This window comes from Sylvia atricapilla, chromosome 2 (assembly GCF_009819655.1).
Source record: "Sylvia atricapilla isolate bSylAtr1 chromosome 2, bSylAtr1.pri, whole genome shotgun sequence".
NCBI classification, from domain to species: domain Eukaryota; kingdom Metazoa; phylum Chordata; class Aves; order Passeriformes; family Sylviidae; genus Sylvia; species Sylvia atricapilla.
In genome coordinates, this window is record NC_089141.1 from 82833514 (window position 1) to 82848166 (window position 14653).

The window sequence follows — 14653 nt, forward strand, 5'->3', positions numbered from 1 at the left end:
TTTCCACCTGTCAGGTACCTGGTCTCAAAGTCTTCCAGCAATTTCTTGCAATTAGACCTAGACTTTACTACCCTGTGTACATAAATGCCATCAAAAATACTATCACCCAGCTATGCATATCTTTGAAATGCTCATAAAACAAGTTAGAATAGAATAGCCAGTGCCACACTTTGAGGAGCTTGAACACACTTTTCCTCTCCCTGTGGAAAAAAGAGTGTGGGCATAGGAAACGTATTTAAATAAGAGTTTTTCTCCTTCCTGATGGGAATTTAAGCTTTGTTTAGTGGCAGGGGAAGGTCTGTTCTGCATCAGGCTCTGTTTATGATAGAACAGTGGGGGACAGACCCTCCAGTCAGGACCGTAGTTATCCCACTGTGGCTTGTGCCTCCCTTCTGGGAAGTGAGAGAAATCCTCTATGCCCTGCCCTGGCCATGACATCAGATGAGATGGAATAGTGAGACATTTTGGCCGTGCCCACACAGCTCCAGGCTCCACCCTCTCATGGCCGCTGCAGAAAAATTAACCCTGTCCTTGGATGAAACTAGAACACAGGGATACCATTTCCCCAAGGCTGCAGGACTTATTAGTGTTTGGCTGGACTCTTGCAGGAGTCTTCTTGCAGGAGTCTTCTTGCAGGAGAAGAATTGCAGAGCAGGGTCACATTTTCCTAAGAACAGGCCTCGCTGACTCCCCCTCTCCAACATTCAAGCACATGCACACAGAGACACAGATCTGGCTTTTGGTTTCTTCCAACCCAAACTTCTCCATGCTTTTATTGTTTATTCAGTTTACAGTGAGCAAAGGAGGAGAAACTGAAAGAGATTTATGTATAGCTGGAAAATCCCCATGTTTTAAGAATAAGTAAGGCTCTACTGAGCAGTGTATTTAGCCCTGAGGAAGGCTGAGTTCTTTGCTGGCAGCAGCAAACCTGATTTATTCAGTAATAAGATGTTCCAGGGTAGAAGTGGTGATTATAAGCCAGTTATTTTATATCAGGAGAAATATTATATTTCCCTTATAATTTTTAACTCTAGTGGATCCGAGTACCTAATCGCAATCAGTTATGTAAGGAAGAGCAGGTAACTTTTGACAGAAATAGACATATTCTGTTCAGAAGGAGAAACTCACAAATGACCTTCCTTTAAGCAAGAGGAAACTAGATAGGAGAATAACACAGAACATTGCAGGGAACTTCCTACTGGCATAATATGCATGGCATGTCATTGAAGACCTTACTCCTTAGTCAGGCAATAATAGGGATGAAATACTATGGAGTCATTTTAGGATTAACCACCCAACACTCATGTCAGTGTAAGGTTATTGTGGGGAAATATCTGTTCATATGTGTTCTGGTTTTGGCTGGGGTAGAGTTAATTTTCTTCACAATGGCTGGTATAGGGCTGTATTTTTGATTTTTGCTGAACAGAGGGTTAATAATAAAGAGATGGTTTTGTTATTGCTGAGCAGGGCTTACACAGACCCAAGGCCTTTTCTGCTTTTCCTACTCCCAGGCTGGCAATGAAGTTAGGTGTGCATGGGAGATTGGAAGAAGACACGTGACCAAACTGACCAAAAGGACATTCCATACAATACAACATCATTCCCAGTATATAAACTGGGAGGAAGAAGGATGGGGGGGGGGGGGGGGGGGGAATGTTTAGAATGATGGTGTTTGTCTTCCCAAGTAAGCATTACAACGGATGACACCCTGCTCTCCTGAGGTGCCTGAACACCCGCCTGACATGGAAAGCAGTGAATTGTTCTTCTTTGTTTTGGTTTTATTCTGTGTATAGCTTTTTCTTTCCCTATTAAACTATCCTTATCTAAACTCACGAATTTTCTTAGCTTTTACCCTTCCAGTTCTCTCCCTGAGCTTGCTGGTGGGGGAGTGAGAAAGCAGCTGCATGGTACTTGGTTGCTGGCTGGGGTGAAACCAAGGCAATATGCCAGACTGAAACATGAAAGAAATTAATTTATATTTAATTTATGGCAAGAAACAAGACAAATATTATGTGTATGACAAGTTCCCAGATCACATGGTCATGCTTTCTCCAGTGGAGCTAGTTGTCACAAATTGCTATAGTTCTGCATTTCTAGATGTAGTGGCACTCAAAAACAAAGGCAAGTATTTTAGAAAATTGGATAGAAGAGAAGCTAAGAACAAGGACTTGAAACAATGCAACATTTACATAATGTATGCCAGAAACTTTTCCTTTATTAAAAAATGCTTTCTAGATAAATAACAAGTGCTCAAGACAGCCATTATTTTCCTCTGCAATCATCCTTTCATGTAATCTATAAAAGTATTCTCACAGGAATAATTACAAAGTATTCTGATGACTACTATTAACAATCAACTGAATTGCATTTCAGAATAGTTCTTCTCAGATTGTGACCATTTGAAAACTATTGTCAACATATGCCCAGAAGTTTGGAGAGAAAATACACTGATGCTTAGCAGGCATCAAAAAGGAAAGACTGAGCCAGATAACAGACTAATTGGTGGACAAGGGGTTGGCAGGATGCTTACATTTAAAGACTTGCAGTCAATTGTTCAATGTCCGAGTGGAGGCCAGTGATGAGTGGTGCTCTCAGGGGCAGGTTTTGGGACTAGCTCTGTTTAATATCTTTGTCAGTGACATCGGCAGTGGGGCTGAGTGCACCTTCAGCAAGTTTGCTGACAACACCAAGGTGTGTGGTGTGATTGACACATGGGAAGGGAGGGATGCCATCCAGATGGAGCTGGACACGCCTGAAAGGTGGGCCCTTTGAGCAAGCTGCTCTAGTGGAAGGTGTCCCTTCCATGGCAGGGAGGTTGAGACTAGATGGCCTTGAAAGGTTTTTTCAATTCAAATCTGTCTAAGGTTCTATAAGGATTAAAGACAGAATTGCAAAGCTACATTTATGAACAAAAGGATGAACAAAATGATTGAATTCAGGCTCATGGGGAAATTTATAATTTTCCAAGCTTTTTGAGAATAATTCTTGAAAGGCCCCCTTAGACAGAAAAATAGGGTAGACTTTTCCAAACTACTTGTAAATTTTGGAAAAAGATAGAACAGTAGTTTAAACGACCTTGTTTAAGGTTATCAGGAAAGATTATTTTGGGTTGCATTACAAAGCATGTAATACTGGATATTTTTTACTAACCTCTGTTGTATACTGTGAAAACATTTGGCACAAGAAATTTCAAAGCTGGCAAAATCAATGTGTGAGTCTTCCTTTTTTTTTTTTTTTTTTTTTTTTCCCCTTGAATCTTTTATATTAGGAGTATTTTCATACCTGGAGACCATAGCAAGTAGAAGTATGGAAGTCAGTTATTTCAAGAAGTAGAGATGCTTTATTTTGAACCATCATTTTATAAACCCTTGGAAGAGATTTTAAAGAAAAACAACACAGATATGAAGTCTAATAAGAAGCTGAATACCAAAGGTAGAACACTTACTCTGCTTAAATACCTTTTTATTGATAACCGATTTTTCAAGACAGGCAATGGATTGGGTTAGTTTATTTTTACTTAAATAAAGCACTTTGTCTGATGGTCAGACAATCAGAGGTTAGCAGAGTTGAATAAAGCAGAATTATCAGGACAAAGGAAAGCAGAAATGAATGAAGACTAAAACACAGTGTTTCTTAAGGATCAGACTTGAAATTGTCCCTGCTGTAGATGATAATATTTTCCTTCTGGCAGGACCAGTCATCCATTTAATAGGAAGAGGAAGAGGAAGCCCCTGCCTGCATGGGCATATAGATATATATATATGTCAGAAATCTTCATATTACTGTGTGAGGAGAAGGACAGAAAGTTGTGCCCTGATCTCTTCTGTTCCTGCTTGGACTTGCCGCAGGGAAAGAAAGAGGAATGGGCATAGGGGGAGAGTGGAGTTTGAAGGAAAAAACTTCAAAACTTCTGTAAAAGCCTGACCTACAAACAACTTCTTGGTTTGACTGATGGCCCACAGTTTAATTTTTTTATGTGTGAGTAGTTGTAGGACAAATACAGCTTTTTCCTAGCTGTGAGTCAGAAATGTATCCCAAGCTCCTGGAGGCAGGGAAAATTAGCTTCCCAGGATATCCCTGTGACCAAAGACTTCGGCTCCTGTCCAGCACTCATGGTAAGGAAAAGGGGGCATTAATGAGCCCTCCCTGTCCTGAAGCTACTCTGGTAGAGTCACTGAAGGGGTCTCTGGAGGTAGAGCAGGCAGATTTCTCATGTGCTGGAGCAGTGCTGGCAGGGGGAGGATTGTGATGCCAGCAGAAATACAACAGCCTGCTCTTTCAGGGTTATGCTTTGGGAGAGGGGAAGGCATCTGCACACTGCTGGCTCACATCCTGCAGATCCACTGTCTTGGGTTGCAACGTATGACCAAAAGCATGTATTCTATTCCCAATCTGTTGAAAGAGTTGAAGAGGTGTTTTTTCTTCTAACTCTGCGCGGGGGAGGTGGGGGGTGCCCTCTGGTAATGGACCAGCTGTTTAAACCAGGTGGGGCAATGTTCCTTATCTCCCTTCCACAACACATCCTCCCTCCGGGGGATATCTTCTGGTAATGGGCCATCAAGGCTCACCACATGACTGATAACATTACACCATCCCAATGTGAGATGCTCCATCCAGTGGGAGGAGCCAAGCATTCCTACCTGGATAAAAGCTGAGATTCAGCACAGCAGGACAGCTTGTTTCCGCTGGATTCCAGAGGAAGACTAGACCCATCTCACCACCACTGGACCCATCCACAGCATCATCTTTACTCTGACAGAACCACATCTGTCTCTCTAAGAGGATTTATTTGGACTGTGTCCAACACCCTGACCCATAGGTGTACCTCTAACTCTGTCAGGGTTTCTAGGATTATTGCTTGTTTATTTGCTTGGTTTTTTTGTACTACTACATTTGTATTTTTAATATTCCTAGTGAAGAGTTATTCCTATTCCCATATCTTTGCCTGAGAGCCTCCAATAGCTAAATTATAATAATTTGGAGGCAATGGGTTTACATTCTCCATTGCAAGGAAGTTCCAGCTTTCCCTGACATAACTGAATTTCCAAACCAAGACATTTGCCTCAGTGGACCCTCTCTGAAGTTCCTGAGACTCATGGGGCTTATGCCTGGAGCTGAGGGGAAAAATTATATTTTCCTTCTCATTTTGGCCATTGAATATCTGTGTCAGCCTGTCTGGAGCAACCATCACAACTACCATACACCTCCTGTGGCCTGGGATAGTGTTCTCTCTCTCAGGGGCTTGCTGTGTCCCCAGCTTGCTGGCTGATGCTGGGTAGCACACACAGAGCCTGCCCAGACAAACCGTCCCACACAGCCCTCTCCTCACTTGCCACTGATAACTCACAAAGACTGATCTCCATTAGTAATCAAATGAGACTTAGTTATCAACAAAATTGTGTCTCAAATTAACCTGGCCATGTGTGATATATTTGCAGTCATCCACACCTTGGCACTCTGACACACATTGAAATCCTCTAGCCAATCTATTTTTTTTCCTCCACTCTTTATACATTGCCTTGAATTGTGAGTAGTAGAATTTCATACTATCAGACCAAAAGATTGAGTGATTTTAATGAATTGGGAGTGGGCACTGGAAGAAAACACCCCATCAGTGATAGTCTGCAATCAGCTTCTGGCAGCATAAAGGAGAAAATACCTAATTTAAGAAGGATCATGCCTGACTTCAGAGATGGATGAGGATGACGTGGTTGGTTGTAAAAAAAGGGTGATAATGATCAAGAATGTGTCTCCCTGTCCTGTGGCTTATTCCAGTAAAGACTGTCCTCTGACACACATGACACTGCTCTTGCTTCTTTACAATTGCTCCCCTGTTAAAATATCCAAATATTCTTCAGCCTTTTGACCACATTTCAGTAGGTAAGTAGTTAATTTTGATCTCTGAACCATTAACCAGAAAATGTGCAACCACTCTCGAGGCAATTATGGATTAAACGTGAAAGACAAAATGACTGTTCATTTTAAACGATTTGGATAAACTAAGGCTAACATTTCTCAGAACTACTTACAGTGTTACTCAAATTTACATCACAATAAAGGTTTAAAATTCAGCTTGTCTTAGAAGCTGGACTGCTATTTTTTATAGGTGTTTCTTTGGTATAAATTTCCATGTTATCCAAGCACTTTAAAGGAAGAGTTGCATGTGCTATGAGATTGTTTGAAGTGTGTCTCAAGATACTTGTAGTGCATTTGTTCAGAGCATAGGACATTTCTGTTTAAATGAATGACAGAGCAAAACCCACGCAGCTCAAGTCTGAAAATAATTTACATCTAAATAGCTGTCTACCAATTCCCCCATATAAACTACTTATCTTTTCTTTTCTTTTTCCTTTTTTTTTAATTTATTTTTTTTTCAAATAAATGTTATTAGGTTCACAGTTTTTTAGACTTGAAGGAACTACTAGATTTAACTTCTTGTTTAAGATTTTTCCTTATTCTTTTTATTGCAGTCTGTGGTTAACATGAGAAAAGAAATGCATGATGTTATCGACTTCTTTAACTCTGGAAGTAACAACAGCAGGTTTCATCTATGCTGCTTAGAAAATCCTTGTTGCCATATCTCTTCACACTTTTTCTTGTAGTTTCTCCCAGTGCTTCTGAGTTAAAGAAATGTCATTTTTTTCATTTTGGACATGATGGGTTAAAGCAATTTGCCAAATATACAGGTTTGCAACCTCATAGCTGTAATTCCACAAATAATTGAACAATAGAAAGGTCTAAAAGAGAGGTTCTGGAAGTACTAATAACACAGTTACTGGGGTTACAAGGCCCTTATGTGATAGTTAGGAAAGGTTTTTCTACCTGAGCTGGTCTCCCTGAGACGCAGGCTAGTCTGCAATAAAAGCCAGTGCCTTAAACTTTGTTATTTGAGGCCACAGGTCACCCTGTGGAACTAGAATGCTGCAACTGAAACCCTTTTCTGTGCCCAAATCACTATCTTCACTTGCTGTTCTCAGTCAAATACTCTAAACATCTTTTCTGAGGCATAGGAGATGCCACAGAATAGCATGGCTCATTGCAGCTTTTACTTCAGTGGACACAGCATCCCCTATGTCCTGCATCATGTTTGTCAGTGATGTGGCTCTCTGGGAGCACCTCGCTCTGGTTGTCTTGTTTCTATTTATACAAGGTGACAAAGGAAGGTATTTCTAGGACATTTTGTTACAACGTGGATGTCTGTGACTAGATTCACTTGCTCATACATATGTAGCTAATGCCATTTGAGACTCTCTGGGTTATCCAAGGTTTTCTTGGGTCTCACAGTGTGACACAGTTCCCGCTGGAGACTTGTGCCTGTATGGAGGCAACTGGAGGCAAGGCCCATATTGGAACAGGGAGGTTACAAGTGAGCAAAAGATTTCTGTGCTATACTTGTGCAAAGGAGTAAAAACTTTAAAAGTGGCTTGTTCTTATTTATTTAACACTGAAGGGAGTTAAATGTCGCGAATAGATTTGGCTGCCTGAAAGTGAGATCAATCTCACCCTGGGTATGAGACGTTTTATTGTAAAGTTAGGTTAACAGCACAATTTTTAAAAAATATCAGATAATTAATTCTTCAAATGATTCCTGCTCTGAGAATACTGAAGCACATAGAAGTTTTTTGTAAGTCTGTCTCACATAGTATTCACAGCCATAAAAAAAAAAGGTTTAAAATTAATCAAAACCTCTCGAGGCTTACTGATCAGAAATATATGTAATTTTGCTGATTATATATGTAATATGCTTTTAGATGTAAATGCATATTTGTTACATATATTGTCCTTTCTCTGTTCACATATTAAAACATGAGGACGATAAAGTATGTGACTAAATGTGCAATAATTTATGCAACATTAAAAACCCTTTACATACTTATTAATATGTGAAATATTTCAATAATTTAAATGTTCTGTTGGATTAATGATGGGTCTAGAATAATTCTTCTAGTCTTAATGCAACATTTAAATAACACATAGTCCCAGAACTAGAATGTAACTGAAGGAGGTAAAACTGCTTTCAGTTTAAAATTTAATATGAAAAATTGGTCCAATACTTTACTGAATAATGGAATTCCAGTGTTGACTAACAAATCTGAAATTATCAAAGAGAAAGGAGAAGCACTCTCACTTGACATTGAAACATTCTCTCTGAAATGCAAATGTATTGTTCTGAAAAACGTTCCCAAGTACTGAAGTACATAACATTTTTGTAGGATGTATGTGAAAAGTAACTTCTGTGTCTTCAAGTATATTCTTTTCAAATAAATTCTGAAATTGCTGAAGTGTTTGATTTGTATTTAGTTATCATTTATAGGGCATGAGCTGAAGAACAATGGTGAAAATGCTCCGTGTAGCTCTAACAATCTGCTTCAAGTTTGACTTGTAGAACCTAAGCAGAAAGGTAGGAGTCCGGGATATTTTGTTGTCTCAGCCAACAAAGCACATGATTGATGCTGCTACCTACCTGTCAGCTGACAAAAAGAAATATTTACAGTCACCTGTGTCTATCAGGTTAATTTCATATAGAAGGAGAGGAGAGGAGAGGAGAGGAGAGGAGAGGAGAGGAGAGGAGAGGAGAGGAGAGGAGAGGAGAGGAGAGGAGAGGAGAGGAGAGGAGAGGAGGAGGAGAGGAGAGGAGAGGAGAGGAGAGGAGAGAGGAGGAGGAGGAGAGGAGAGGAGAGGAGAGAGAGGAGAGAGGAGAGGAGAGGAGGAGGAGAGGAGAGGAGAGGAGAGGAGAGGAGAGGGAGAGGAGAGGAGAGGAGAGGAGAGGAGAGGAGAGGAGAGGAGAGGAGAGGAGAGGAGAGGAGAGGAGAGGAGAGGAGAGGAGAGGAGGAGGAGAGGAGAGGAGAGGAGAGAGAGGAGAGGAGAGGAGAGGAGAGGAGAGGAGAGGAGAGGAGAGGAGAGGAGCCCTCACTCTGACCAGGAAATGCATGAGTATTTTTATTAATCCTTGAGGAGCACTACATAAACAAGGAGTGTTACTGTTTTTCCAAAGAAAGAGATGTAGCTCCTATTTTGTTTATTTCAGAGGACTGTAAAAATAAGTGCTTCTCACATTATGAAAAAGGGGGAAACAAAAGTAGAAAACATCCCTACTGAAGCTGGCTGAGAAACAGCTACACTGGAGATGGAAAAGAGGCCACCCTTTTGACAAGCAGGCTTTAATAGGATAAATGAAAACAGCAAGTTGCCTCTGGTGAGTCACACTGAACCAGCATTTAGGTGGCAACATCCATTGTCTGTTTCATACAAATTTCTGTAGCAATTATGTCCAGACAGAAGTGCAGCCATGTGCCCTGTTATGCTGGTAACAATGGACACATCCCTATTTGTGAACAGAGGCCAGACTCTGTCAAAGGACTGTTGGATGGTCTGTGAGACAAGCATGAAAACCCATTCCAGCTAGGATTCATATTCATATGGCTCTGGCAGCTTGAAATTATTCTTCAGATTGTGCCAAGTACAGCACGAAATGCAAGTCAGAAAGGGAGGGTAGCTTACCTCTTGCTCCTGACCATGTGAGATGGATGTGAGAATCCATCCATAGAGGCTTTGAGGGTGTGCATGCCTCCATTCTTCTTTGTAAAATGTTTTCCTTGTTTGAGAGTATATGCACAGCACATGGACATACTCCGTTCTCCATTGAGAATGTCTTCCTGGAAAGGGGGATAGTCAGTTATTCCATGAGAGGGAAGACTGTCTATGCAGGGATTTGAGAAATATAACCCCAAAAGGACATATTATTGTGTTGTGGAAATAAGATTTTTCCTGCCATTTCAGTAACACCAGTCAAAAATTCAAGACTTCAATGGCATGAATGAAGACTAAAGACAAGAGGGATGCTGCAGCACATCCAAACACAAGGTTCTTGGCATATTTCTTTTAGTGTTTGTGTGATAGATGATATGTTAGTGAGATATTTAGCATACTGCATCGTAGCCTCCTGTGTCTATATTTTCAGCAATTACTTTAACATGGGCAGATATTTGGCAGGAACACAGCATATATATGACTGTATAGCTCAGGGTAGTCTTGATAGAAGGATAAACTTTTGTGACAACATTTAGCAGAGCACAATATAAAATGATTGATGATGGAATTCCCAAGTGACAGTAGAAAAATGACAGAAACTGTGAAGTTGTTCCCCTGAGATCTCATACGTACCTCAGTGTGCTGTAAAATGCGTAAGACTTCACCCTACTTGAGTGTTCTTCATGCAGAGGAGCTCATTACAAGTTCATTACAAGTAACATCAAAAGCACAAGGCTGTGTGTATTCTCCAGAATAAAAGTATTTCCTGCTCCACATCACCTTGTTTTCCTACTAGCTATTTTCTTTTGATCATCACTCTGTGTAGAAATGGCTTGTGATCATCTAGAACGTAACGGGAAAATGATTTGGGGCACTTCACTGCTGTGTTACATAAAACTGACCATGACTTTTCAAGACCACTGTGCTTTATAATTCTTTATATAGGTACCTTTGGGTATGAAACTGCTGTATGTTATGGTGAAATCTAGATATATTTGAGCCAATTTTTTTCAGACAGCTTGAATTGGAGAGAGCCTAGAACTTCCTGCAAAGTGAATGATCTCATGTACCACTCCATATTATCAGAGCAAGAAGTCTCCTTGTACTTGCTCTAGTGCAGCAGCCTGCACAGCCATACCACAGAGCACCTTAGACTTGATAAATATAGCAGATACTGTAAACATATTTGTGTTGGTGTTTCCCTTAGTTCTTGAGGGAACAGAGACATACATCCAGCTCTGTTCCTTGTAATTGCACTATTGCTTACACATCTTTCTTATGCTATTGTTCTGTGTTCCTCAGTGCAGCATCCATGTTTCTGCTGTTTAAGAGATAGCAGAGGATTAATCTTCCAGAATTGTAAATGTTTGTATCTGGGCTAGACTTCCTTTAGACTCTCTTTATGGTTGGTGAAATATAAGTTAACTCTTTTTGAGTATGGTTTCTATGATTACAATTTCAGATGTCTTCCTTAAAATATATTGAGCTTATCAGAAGTATCTGTTCCTCTCCATCAACTGTAAAGAGAATTTAGATTACTGACTCCAGTGACAGAGTCTACAATATTTATAGCTATATTTGGACAGGTGAACTTTGCTTTGTGTTGTGATTTTTTTCCACTGATATTTGACTGGGCTCTTGCACTGTAGAAAAGTGATTTATTTTTGCTGGATAGCCACCTGCAGTAAAAATGACTCAAGCAGCACATTACTTGGAAGAATCCTTTCTTTTTTTTTTGTTCTCATGGATGTCTCCTCATGGAAAGAGTTATGAGATTTCTTTTTTCATGCAGGAGCACTGAAGTGCCTGTGATACTCTCTGGGTGTATAGAATAGGGAGCAAATGTGAAAATACAGATTACCTCCTAGAACTATTTATATCTTGGATAGCCAACACTTTTAAACCTGCAGGCCCCTCTTTCTGTTTGGAGCTCATTGCTGTCTGGAAGGCACGTGGCAGGGATGGGAGAAATACAGTCCCATTTGCCTACATAGAACTGCAGCTGGCAGCAATCTCCTGTCCTAAACAATGACATGAAAATTCTGATAGTACTTCATAGATCTCCCACGTGCCTACTGCCTGTAGTTTGAGTTCTTCGTTGCTTTTGTATTTCTGAGAGTGCTATCTCATGTAAGAAACTCTAAGTTGCATTTCAGAACCATACATAGGTGCAGTGTAGATGAGTCCATGCTGGGAATTCAGCTCTCCTTAGGGTATAGCCTACACCAGCCTCTTTGCTCAGGAGTTGCCATTCACTGCCTCTGCAGTGCCATGTGATGAGATCCTACTGCCAAAAGCCCTCTGCCATGTTATTTCCAATAGTTCTAGAGTGAACCATGTGTATCAACCCCTTCCTTGAATCAACTGCATAGCAGATGGTACTGAGATTTAATTTGCACAAAGCTAAGTGTTTCTGTTTCGGTGGGTTTCTCCACAGATGTGCGAAGATAATACTTTGTACTGAAATGATCTTTGTATGATCATCAGTTTCAATCTGGCTTTGTTTCACACATGCAGAACTAATGAGTTCAGTGCCTCTATTAACCAAATGTATGTACACACATAACACAGACAGAGTGGCAACCTTCGAGCCAAAAATACTCAGTAGAAATATTTTCATTAAGTCAACTCCATCTTCTGCTAAGCTTCTGTATTCACCTATATAGAGTCTCCCATTTGTGAATTGCTAGTTTTGTATGTGGCCAAAGGGGAAGACATGTACAAGAACTTTGTAAAGTTGTAGAGTGGAAATGTATGTGTCTTGTACAATTTTTTACCCTTTTGGATATAACTGCACATTGCATGCGAAACATAAGCAGATGGGGCGATTTTATTTGTGTATGTAACATACAAAAAGAGGATACAATATTTATTTGTTGTCCACCAATTGCTCAAGTGACTTTGGAAAATCTAATACACCCTACATTACAATAAAGGCTAGTAATTTAGTTAAATTCTTGTGAGGGGAGTTGTTTGCTTGTTTGTTTTTTCATACACTGAAGTAATCCTCACACATTGTAGACTCAGTGAACTGCACCTAGATCTTCTGTAACAGTGAAACTGTTACTCAATCATGCATTTTCATGTTCAAGGTTAATACTTTTGCCTGTTTGAAGCCTTGATTTGTGTAAAGATGTAGTTTGTACATTGCTCACTAAAAGCTGCTAGGGATTTTTCTTCTTGCAATGTAACATGGAAATAGTACAATTTACCAATTTTCAAGGGGAAAATAAGATAGGGATGTATCAGAAGCTTCTTTTAGGAAGCTGCATAATAAATGTTACTTTTTAATTTGACAAAATTGGGGCGGCAATGTACATTAAAAAATTCATTGACATAAATGGCAAGTTGAAACTGGGACTTTGCAGTCATAAAAAAATTGTTTCTCTAGATGGCATTGATAGGTTTCATTAACAAAGCACAATGGGATTCCCTATATGTCTTATGCACTATATAAAAAGATAAATTGTTCGGAGAATGAACAATAGCAGTGATGACAAAGCAGATAGCTTATATATTTGGTTTGGTTATGTCATTCTTCACTATGTATCTAGTTGAATATTTATGGAAGAGATAAATGGTGAAAAAATCCTTTTATAGAATCACAGAAATGCTGATTAGAATGTAGGGGGTTATTTGAGGTCATGTAGGTCATTTAAACCTTACGCTTGAAGGGGACCACCACCAACACTAGGCCAGGAACTATCCAGCCAGACACTGAAAGCTTCTTTTGTGGAAGCCCCTCGAGCCCTCCCAGGCAGCCCCTTTCTTGCAGTACTGTAATGTGTTCCTCATTACCAACCTAAGCACTCCAAGGTAAAACACCTGTCCCCTGATACCTTAGAGCAATGCTGAGAGAAGTTTTGGCTTTAATGTCTTTGTTTCTGTGTTTCAAGTAGTTGCAGTTTGCAAGTAGAATATCCCTTAACCTCAGCTCCAAATGAGCTCTGTTCCTCAGGTTCTCGCAGTTCATCTGCTCCAGGCCTTTGATCATCTTAGCAGCTGTCTAATAGGTTCCCTCTGGCTTTACAGCGTCGTTCTTGACCCTGTGGGTAGGGAGGACATGCCAAAACCTTTTATTACTGTTCTCTAGTCATCAGAGCTGAGCATGGGGCAGTAATGAATCCCTTTGATCTGCGAGACACAGCCATAACATAACCCATTATGGAGTTGTGTGAGCTGTGCTAAGAACACATCCTTACCTTGCATTCAGCCTGGCGATTGCAGCACTTCTCACTGGCTCCTTGTGCTGCTCTGCTGGCTCATTACCAGCCTGTATTGATGTGTGGCATCTGTCTGCTCTCCTACAGAGTGTTATGCTTTTTCTTATTGAACTCCAGCTTAGGCCTCAGCAGAAGTGCCAGGAGTGGACAGTGGCATTATTTATAATTCACTGGATGTGGAGATATTCAGTTGTCGATTGCACAGTCAATGTGTAGTAATGACAGCATGCATGTGGTATTAATCCAATGAGTCCTTGGCTGATTCTTCGATAGATTCCCTGTATAATCAGTTAAGAAGAATTGCAACTTTACACTTCAGCTACCATGGACAGTGGGAAGTAGGGGAGTCAATGGGAATTTCGCACTTAATTTTTATAGTTATTGCTTTAAGTGGACAGTACTATCAAAAAATAATGGTCAAAGCATTTGACCTCATATATACCAATTTTTTTCTGGTAGAAAGTGCATGAGTTCCTTTAAAACAAGAGTATTTCATGTAAAAATATTGTAAAGAGAATCTCTTGGGGTTTGGGAAGGGTAAGGTTTTGGCTGATCATGAGCTTTGTAAATTCAATTTTTAATGCGCTTTGTGGTATCTTGATCTACAGTTAAATGCATTAAAATATTTTATTTCCTGATAAAATATAATCTTTCATTAATGTATTCATGATTGCTTTCAGTGAGGATTCCTTTTGGATGAACTGTCACAGCCTCCACTCCTGTGTGTTTTATGGTCTCTTTCATGCATTTCAGTGACCATGACACTAAGCTGTACAGGACTCAGTGCTGTTTTCCCTCCTGGTCTTTACACATGCAGGACCATGGTACTAGTGCCCTCACTGCTGTGAGGACTCCTAGCAGCTCAGACCTACCTGACCCAAGAAATACTATTTGTATGC